The sequence below is a fragment of the Tupaia chinensis genome, unplaced genomic scaffold, assembly GCF_000334495.1.
Source record: "Tupaia chinensis unplaced genomic scaffold, TupChi_1.0 Scaffold000273_1, whole genome shotgun sequence".
In the NCBI taxonomy this organism is placed as follows: domain Eukaryota; kingdom Metazoa; phylum Chordata; class Mammalia; order Scandentia; family Tupaiidae; genus Tupaia; species Tupaia belangeri.
The window spans coordinates 667,395-675,894 of record NW_006159755.1 but is presented as its reverse complement, the minus strand read 5'-3'; the positions used below and the strand labels follow the sequence as shown (position 1 = coordinate 675,894).

The 8,500-nt window shown below is 47.4% G+C and overlaps 3 pseudogenes; all 3 read right to left on the bottom strand.

Moving 5' to 3' along the window:
• LOC102470409 (60S ribosomal protein L35 pseudogene) lies at positions 1-2,508 on the bottom strand (annotated as a pseudogene).
• Positions 2,509-2,780: 272 nt separating this feature from the next.
• Positions 2,781-4,124, bottom strand: LOC102489356 (transcription factor Spi-C-like; annotated as a pseudogene).
• Positions 4,125-5,494: 1,370 nt separating this feature from the next.
• On the bottom strand, positions 5,495-6,562 carry LOC102469991 (28S ribosomal protein S33, mitochondrial pseudogene; annotated as a pseudogene).
• Between the last annotated feature and the right edge of the window lie 1,938 nt (positions 6,563-8,500).

The window sequence follows — 8,500 nt, the reverse complement described above, 5'->3', positions numbered from 1 at the left end:
TCAGGCTTTGACCGCAAACTTGCGCAGCAGGTACAGCTGCTGCTTCTTGGTCTTCAGGCTTTCCTCGTGCTTGTTAAGCCGCCGGCGCATGGCACGGGGCTTCTTGGGTCTCTGGTCCAGGGGCCTATTCTTTTTGCCCTTGTAGAATTTCTTGAGGTTTTCTTTCTGAGTCTGGTTAATGACGGTGAGAACATGCGCAATAGAGATCTTGGACACCTTGTACGCAGTGCTGCCTGTCACTTCGGCAAGGCGCAGCTGGGACAGCTCCACCTTCAGGTCGTCCAGCCGTTTCAACAGCTCCTCTTCTTGCCGCGCAAATCCAGAGCCTTAATTTTGGCCGTAGCTGCCCAATGCCGCCGCCGCCGGTGCCTGCTTGGATGGCTCCAGCATAAGTATTAAGCCACCGGGTCCGGCACTCAAACTGCAGTCAACTATATGAGGGTCCAGCAACATCACCACTACGCCATCTGCTGGTCCCCCATTCTTAAGTTTTGTGGGGGTTTTTTTGGAGAGGTCTTTGCTATGGGGCAGGCGCTTGTGCTCGCCAGAAAGAGACAGAGAAACAGAAAGCAAGAGAAATCACCCCCCAGGGGGGAGGGCCACACTGCAGTCCCTTCTCCTCCATTCTCCTCTCGGGATCTTGGGCACGCACACACGTGCCTGGAGTGAGTTTAAGTCACCGGGTCCAGGACTCAAACCACTGTCGACTACATGGGAGTATTTTTTGTCTATCAGTCTTGGACCAGCCCCAGCCCTAGCCCAGCCCAGCTACCAGGCCCCCTGCCCTAGGCCATAGCAAACAGCCCAGGACAGGTGCTTTTGAACAACTTTCTTCTACTCCTATGGGCCCAGGGCTGGGAGGCCCAGATCCTACCTCCCTGCCACTGAGAGAAGAAAGGGGGCAAAGGCCTCCCTACAACCCTTCTGGTTTTGTCCTGGACTATGAAACAAAGAACTAACACCCAGATGAGAGCACAGCCAGGCAAGGGGCCTAGAAGTACTTTAGGAAGGGACAGGATTTGTGTTCCCCAGATTCCTCCTCTGAGGTACTGCACTTCAGAAAAGGAAGGAATGCTAATCTCTGACCCCTTGTGATCTGGCTCCTCTCAGAACCTCCAACAGGGAGGAACACAAAGAGCCTAGCAACAGGTTCAGTAACACAGCTGGGTCTGCTAGTGTCAGGGCAGGGCTTGCACCTCCCTCTCCTCTGGTAGACTAATACCAATGTAGCTAGTGGCTTGATCCAGCTAGGGCAGCTGGATCCCACATGGCCGACTTGTGAGGTTCAAACCTCAGCACGTGCACATGCATGTGCAAAATCTCAAGGAGAGAATGGAGGAGAAGGGCACTTTCTCACTTTCTCCATGCCTCCTCCCTCCAGCAAGTACACATGCCCTCTAACAAAATTTAAAAAAAAAGTCTCTGCTCTTTCTCCATTCCTATCTTCCACAGCCTAGTCTTCCCCAAAATCAGCCACAGTACTTTAACAAGAGAGCAGTGAAACTAGTGAAACAAGAGAGCAGTGAAACTAGTGAAATCCCCTAGAACTACACAAACAACAGCCACAGCACTCTTGGATCCCACAAACGTAATGTCAAGGAGATAAGCCAGACATAGGAAGCAAAAAAGAGAGAGAGAGATTTTTTGCAATAGGGCACATATGCTTGCTGGAGGGAGGGGAAGAGAGAAAGAGAGAGAGAGAGAGAGTTAAAAATTACCCCCTGGGGGGATGGCCATGCCACAATCCCTTCTCCTCTATTCTCCTCTTGGAATTTTGAGCACACACATGTACACACACAGCCTGAGGTTTTTGTTTGTTTGTTTGTTTGTTTTTGAGAGTTTTTTGCTATAGGGCGTGTGCGCTCTCCAGAAAGACAGAGAGAGACAGAGAGACAGAAAGCGAGAAATCACCCTCCCAGGGGGGATGGCCATGCCGCAATCCCTTCTCCTCCATTCTCCTCTAGGGATCTTGGGCATGGATGCACAGAGCCCAGCGAGAGTTTAAGCCACCAGGTCCAGGACTCGAACCACGGTTGACTACATGGGAGTCCAGCGACATAGCTATTATATCAACTGCTCGTCCCCCGGCCTGAGTTTTATGCCGCCAGGTCTGGGACTTGAACCACATTGACTATGTGGGAGTACAGTAATATAACCATTACACCATCTGCTGGTCCCCCCCACCCCCCAAATTTTTTTGGGGGCGATCAGCTTCAAAGTTTTATCTTTAAGAAAGATGGCCATCATCTCTTTAGTTCCACAGAGTTACAGATCATGAGTGGAAGTGCAAAGAAATATAGGTTCAGGACATCTATGGATTTTTTTTAAAAGAATTATTTATTTAATTTTATTGATTCATTCATTCATTTTAATTTAACCAGAGAAGGACAAAGAGAGAGAAAAGTGAGAAAGCAAGCCACCAGGTCCAGAACTCAATCCATGGTTGGTCATGTGGGAGTATCCAGCGACTTAACCACCACACCACCTGCTGGTCCCCCGTACTAGCATTGTTAATCTAGAAGAAAGTGGCTGAATGGGGAATAGAAAGAGAAAGAGCGAGAACATTTAGTCTATACTTTCCAGTGAGACTGGATTGTTTGAGATAATAAAGCTCTTCATTAGCAGAATTTACCAAGTTAGTGTAGATTTTATGCTACTTGATAAAATAGAGCAACAATGAACTTAAATGACATTTTTTTCCCCTCTCTCTGCATTATTTGCTTTAAGAGAAAAATCATGAGGGATTTCTGATGCCAGGAAACCATAAAATGAGTGTGTGTTTAGCAATCAGGATGACTTAGCTCATGGTAGTTGGCACGTGTGTAATTACAATTTGCATTCCATTTATTTAAACTGAGATTTTTTTTTTAATTATGTAGTTTTTTTCATTATCTAAAATTTTTTTTTTCCAGAGGTTTTTGCTATAGGGCACGTGCGCTTGCCAGAAAGATACAGACAAAAGAGACAGAAAGTGAGAAATCATCTCCTGGGGGGATGGCCACGCTGCACTCCCTTCTCCTCCATTCTCCTCTTGAGATCTTGGGCACGCACGCACGCACACGTGCCTGGCATGAGTTTAAGCCACCAGGTCTGGGACTCGAACTGAGGTTGACTACCTGGGAGTCCAGCGACATAGCCATTACACCAACTGTTGGTCTCTGAGATGTTTTTGATCAGGTTATATATACTGGGAGTAGAAAATCTCTTTCCCCACGAAATAAGAAAAAGAGAATCTTTGGAGGATGGCCTCCAAAAGAGGCCGGCCTCCAAAAGCTTTCTCCAGATTTTGGTGATTTCCCCAGTTCTTCCATTAATTCCTCAATGCCCTGGCCATTTTCTGGTAAGTCATGGTCTTCCAGTTGCCTTTTCTTCTCCTCCAAAGTTTAGAAAGATTTTCTTTGTTTTTCAATATAAACTGGAAGATGTCTATGGTTCTATCTACCCACTGAATACAAGATACCATCTCGAGGGAACCAGCTGTTAGCGTAATGGCTATGTCGCTGGACTCCCACATAGTCGACCGCGGTTCGTGTCCCGGACCCGGTGGCTTAAAACTCACACCGGGCGCGTGTGCGTGCATGCCCAAGATCCCGAGAGGAGAATGGAGGAGAAGGGATTGCGGTGTGACCATCCCCCCTGGGGGGTGATTTCTCGCTTTCTGTCTCTATGTCTCTCTCTGTCTGTCTGGCGAGTGCACGCGCCCTACAGTGAAAATCTCTCCAAAAAAAAGATACCATCTCGGGATTACACAGGGATTCGTGAAGGTATTCAGTCAGTGCTTCTTCCTGCCTTTCCTCCCTTTTGCTGGAAAAGAGCAAGTGGTACCAACTGGTTTTCAGTTACATTCTGAAGAGATTGGCGAGTATTTCCTTCAAAATAGATGTCTGCAGCACTGTTCATTATGGTTCTCCAATGATAGAAATGTTCCTCTGGAGGCAGCTGGAATTTCCTCTGACATGAAGATAAAGGTTGATGAAAGCCAGGTGATTTTTGTAATCTTTATAATCTGGTGAGTACTGAAGGTCTCCAGTTGAATGTTGCCTCAGTACCTCTAAGGCATCTTGACCCAGCTTGTCTTGTTCAACATGAGTCATGCTTCATTAACAAATTGATGACTCTGTCCATCAGAGCCCAGACTAGCATATTGTTGTACAAGGCAGAAATAACCTTCTCCTCCACCAAAGACCTGTCTGTATCACTCTTACCTGATAACCTGGTAAAAAAATTTCCTAAAAATTTTTTAAAATAATTATTTAATTTTATTTATCCATTCATTTATTTTTTCGTTTGACCAGAGAGAGACAGAGGGTGAGAGTGAGAGAGAGAGGAAGTGAGAAAGCAAGCCACCAGATTCAGGACTTGAACCCTGGTCGGCCATGTGGGAGTGCCCAGCGCCTTAACCACCACACCACCTGCTGGTCCCCCCTAAAAATATTTTTTAAAACATACAAAAGGAGGGCCAGCAGGTGGTGTGGTGGTTAAGGCACTGGACTCCCACATGGCTGACCATGGTTCGAGTCCCAGACCTGGTGGCTTGTTCTCTCACGCTTTCCCTCTCTCTCTCTTTCTCTCTCACTCTCACTCTAGTCAAATTGAAGAAAAATTGGGAACCAGCAGTTAGCGTAATGGTTACGTCGCTGGACTCCCACGTAGTCGACCGCGGTTCGCGTCCTGGACCTGGTGGCTTAGAACTCACACCGGGCGCATGTGCGTGTGTGCCCAAGATCCTGAGAGGAGAATGAAGGAGAAGGGATTGAGACGTGACCATCCCCCCTGGGGGGTGATTTCTCGCTTTCTGTCTCTATGTCTCTCTCTGTCTGTCTGACGAGCGCACACGCCCTATAGCGAAAACCTCTCAAAAAAAAAAATGGAAGAAAAATAATAAATAAATAAAACTAATAATTATTTAAAAAAATATATATACAAGAGGGCCAGTGGGTGGCATGGTGGCTGAGGCAGCTGGATCCCTCTCTCTCTGTTTCTCTCTGGTCAAATTACAAAATAATAATAAAAAATGTAAATAAATAAATAAATAAATAAAAGAAACCAGTTATAATGTAACTGGATGAGACTTCAACACAGAGACAACCATGCTTCTCCATAAAGCCTTCATTTAGGAAGAGGCCATTCCTCCAATATGTGAAGAACCACAAATACACCTTCTTCTCAGTCACCAAGGAAGAAATGCCCTCTCTTTTTTTTTTTTTTTTTTTTGAGAGATTTTTCACTGTAGGGCGCGTGCGCTCGCCAGACAGACAGAGAGAGACATAGAGACAGAAAGCGAGAAATCACCCCCCAGGGGGGATGGTCACGCCGCAATCCCTTCTCCTCCATTCTCCTCTCAGGATCTTGGGCACGCACGCACACGCGCCCGGCGTGAGTTTTAAGCCACCGGGTCCGGGACACGAACCGCGGTCGACTACGTGGGAGTCCAGCGACATAGCCATTACGCTAACTGCTGGTTCCCGAAATGCCCTCTCTTGATGGGCCGACACTATTTCTTTTTCGTTGCTCTTTTCCCTTCCCCTTTCCATGGTTTCCCCTTTCCACAAAGCTTTTTTTTATTATTTTATTTAGCTATTTATTTATTTATTTTATTTGACCAGAGAGGGACAGAGCAGGAGAGCAAGAGAGAGGAAAGTGAGAAAGCAAGCCACCAGGTCCGGGACTTGAACTGTGGTCAACCACGTGGGAGTCCAGCACCCTTAACCACCATGCCACCTGCCAGCCCCTCCACAAAGCTTCTTTAAACACATTTGCTCATCCTTAAAATCTTGATGTTCATCTCTGTAGAGACCGAGAAAATGAAGTGTCAACGAGTGCAAAATAGGTGTTGTGATTTGGATACCAATCTTAAGTCTCCTTCCTCTTGGCCAAAGGCTGTTCACTGAACAGTGTCACCACTTTCATGGATTGGAATCAGTAGGCCTGGCAACTTCCCCAAACAGCCAGGCACTCAGAAGACTCATGCGCAAGGCATATTCTGAAAGTGAAGACACTTCTTGAGCAGCAAAGAACAAGAGTCCTCCTGGCCCCGACCTTCCTCACCTACGCGCCCCGCTCCCAGAAGTCCCCAGGAGGTACTTTCTCATTCTCTGTCTCACTCTCCCTGGTGAACACACGTGCCCTGTGGCAATTTAATAACAATAATAATAGGTCCCTTGCTGCAGCTATGGGAGTGGGAGTAGGAGTACCAAGAGTATGGGATCAGAGGAGACGCCCCAGACTCTTTCAAGAAAACGACAGATAAACCAGACATGAGAGGAACTGCCAACTTGAATAAGGCCAAGCTGAAGCAAACAGAGACACAGAAGAACGCCCTGTTGACCAGAGACCACTGAGCAGGGGAAGCAGAGTGAAATGTCCTAAGCGCCTGGAGGATTCCCCACCTTAACATCTTCGAGCCCTCAGCCATGATATGGAGGAGGAGCCATCTGCAAGACGGACACGAGCCACCGGCTGCATCATGGCTCACCCTTGTCAGATGCCCAAATTCTCTGGTGTGCCATGGGTATTATAGAAATTTTTTTTTTACAATTAATGAAAATAAAACGTACCTCATGGCATAAGTAAATAAAGTTGAATTATTTTATTGAACTTTATTAATAGTTATTTTTATTTAACTTTTCTTTATTTTTAATCTGACCAGAGAGGAACAGAGAGAGAGAGAAAGAGAGAGAGGGAAAGTTAAGAAAGTAAGCCGCCAGATCTGGACTCAAACCGCAGCCAGCCATGTGGGAGTCCAGTGCCTTTAACCATTATGCCACTTGTTGGTCCCTTATTTATTTATTTATTTATTTATATTTGACCAGAGAGGGATAGGGGACAGAGAGAGAGAGAGACAGAGGGAAAGCAAGCTGCCAGGTCCAGGATTCGAACAATGATCTGCCACATGGGAGTCCAGTGCCCTTAACCACCAAGCCACCTGCTGGCCCAAAATTAAATAATAATTATATTTTTTTGGAGAGGTTTTTGCTATAGGGCGCATGTGCTCGCCAGACAGACAGAGAGAGAGAGAGAGACAGAGAAACAGAAAGCGAGAAATCACTCCCCAGGGGGGATGGCCACACCGCAATCCCTTTTCCTCCGTTCTCCTCTTGGGATCTTGGGCACACACGCACACACGCCCGGTGTGAGTTTTAAGCCACCTGGTCCGGGACTCGAACCGCAGTTGACTACGTGGGAGTCCAGCGACATAGTCATTACGCTAACTGCTGGTCCCTAAATAATTATCTTTTTAAAAAAGGGACTGGCAGGTGGCATGGTGGTTAAGAGCGCAGGACTCCCATATGGCTGACCACGGTTTGAGTCCCAGACCTGGCCGCTTGCTTTCTCACTTTCTCTTTCTCTCTCTTGCTCTTGCTCTCACTCTGTCTCCCTCTGGTCAAATTAAAACAAGTAAATAAATAAATAAAGTCAAATAAAATAATTCTTTTATAAAAAGAAAAGTACCTCATGGCAAAATAATAATAATGATGATTTTAAAAATATTGGGAAAGTAGGTGATTTTAAAGTTATTTTCTATTTCATTTCCTAAGATTCTACACTGGGCATTTTTTTCTGTACTTATGATAGATCACCCTTGCACACAAGCATGAGAGACAGAGAAAGGGAGCACCCTCCACAAGGTCTGCTTAGACCACTATCCCCTCCCTCCAGTCCTCCAGTCGAGCAGATCCTGGGCACCCATGCTTGCGCTGTGTTTCAGGCTGGTGGGGGTGGGGATTTGAACTGCAGACGGCATGTAAGACCCAGCTTCTCTTGAGCAGTGCATTACCACTATAGCACAGAGCCAACCCTTTGTATGGCATTCAAACAAACAGGTAAGGGGAGGTTCAATGGTCCAATGAGGAGGATTGTCCCATGGGTGATACCCTGGAGGAATCCCCTCTAACACCCTGGGCAATTCCTGTGCTACCTACAAAGATGGGGAGCTCAGTCCCCCACCCGGGGACTGCCCACTACGCTCAAATTGCTGGGAGTCTCTCCCTGCCAAGGAGTAAGGCCTAAAGGTTCCCTGCCAGGGTCCTGTCTCTCTGAGACCAGGGGCCAAGCTGTCCCCATCACTCTCCCTTCCCTGAATAGGGCCTAGAAATAGATGGGGGAGCTAGTCCACACCCAACGTCAGCTTCCTGGTGGCCACATATGGACTCTATGTGAGCTAGAAAAACCCTGGGTGTCCCCGGACCCTGGGTTCCCTGTCTATAAAAGGCTCTGGCCCAAGCTGTTCTGGCCCATGTCCAAACAGGGAGTTTGCAAGATCTATGGAGGGGGCTATACTGAGTCCTGTGGAGCCAGCAGGTATAAACCCCTCAGCATCTGACCTGAGCTCCAGGTCTCGTTTCCTCCCTTGGCCTGGACTCTTCTCCTGGTCTGTAGAGTGGGTGCTGGGTAGTGAGCCTGAGAGGGCTGCACAGTGAGGGTGGGGAGACAAGGGACAGGGCCGGCCTCTAGAAGCCCACCCTGTGGCTCTCACTGGGGAAAACTGGGCCTCTCAACA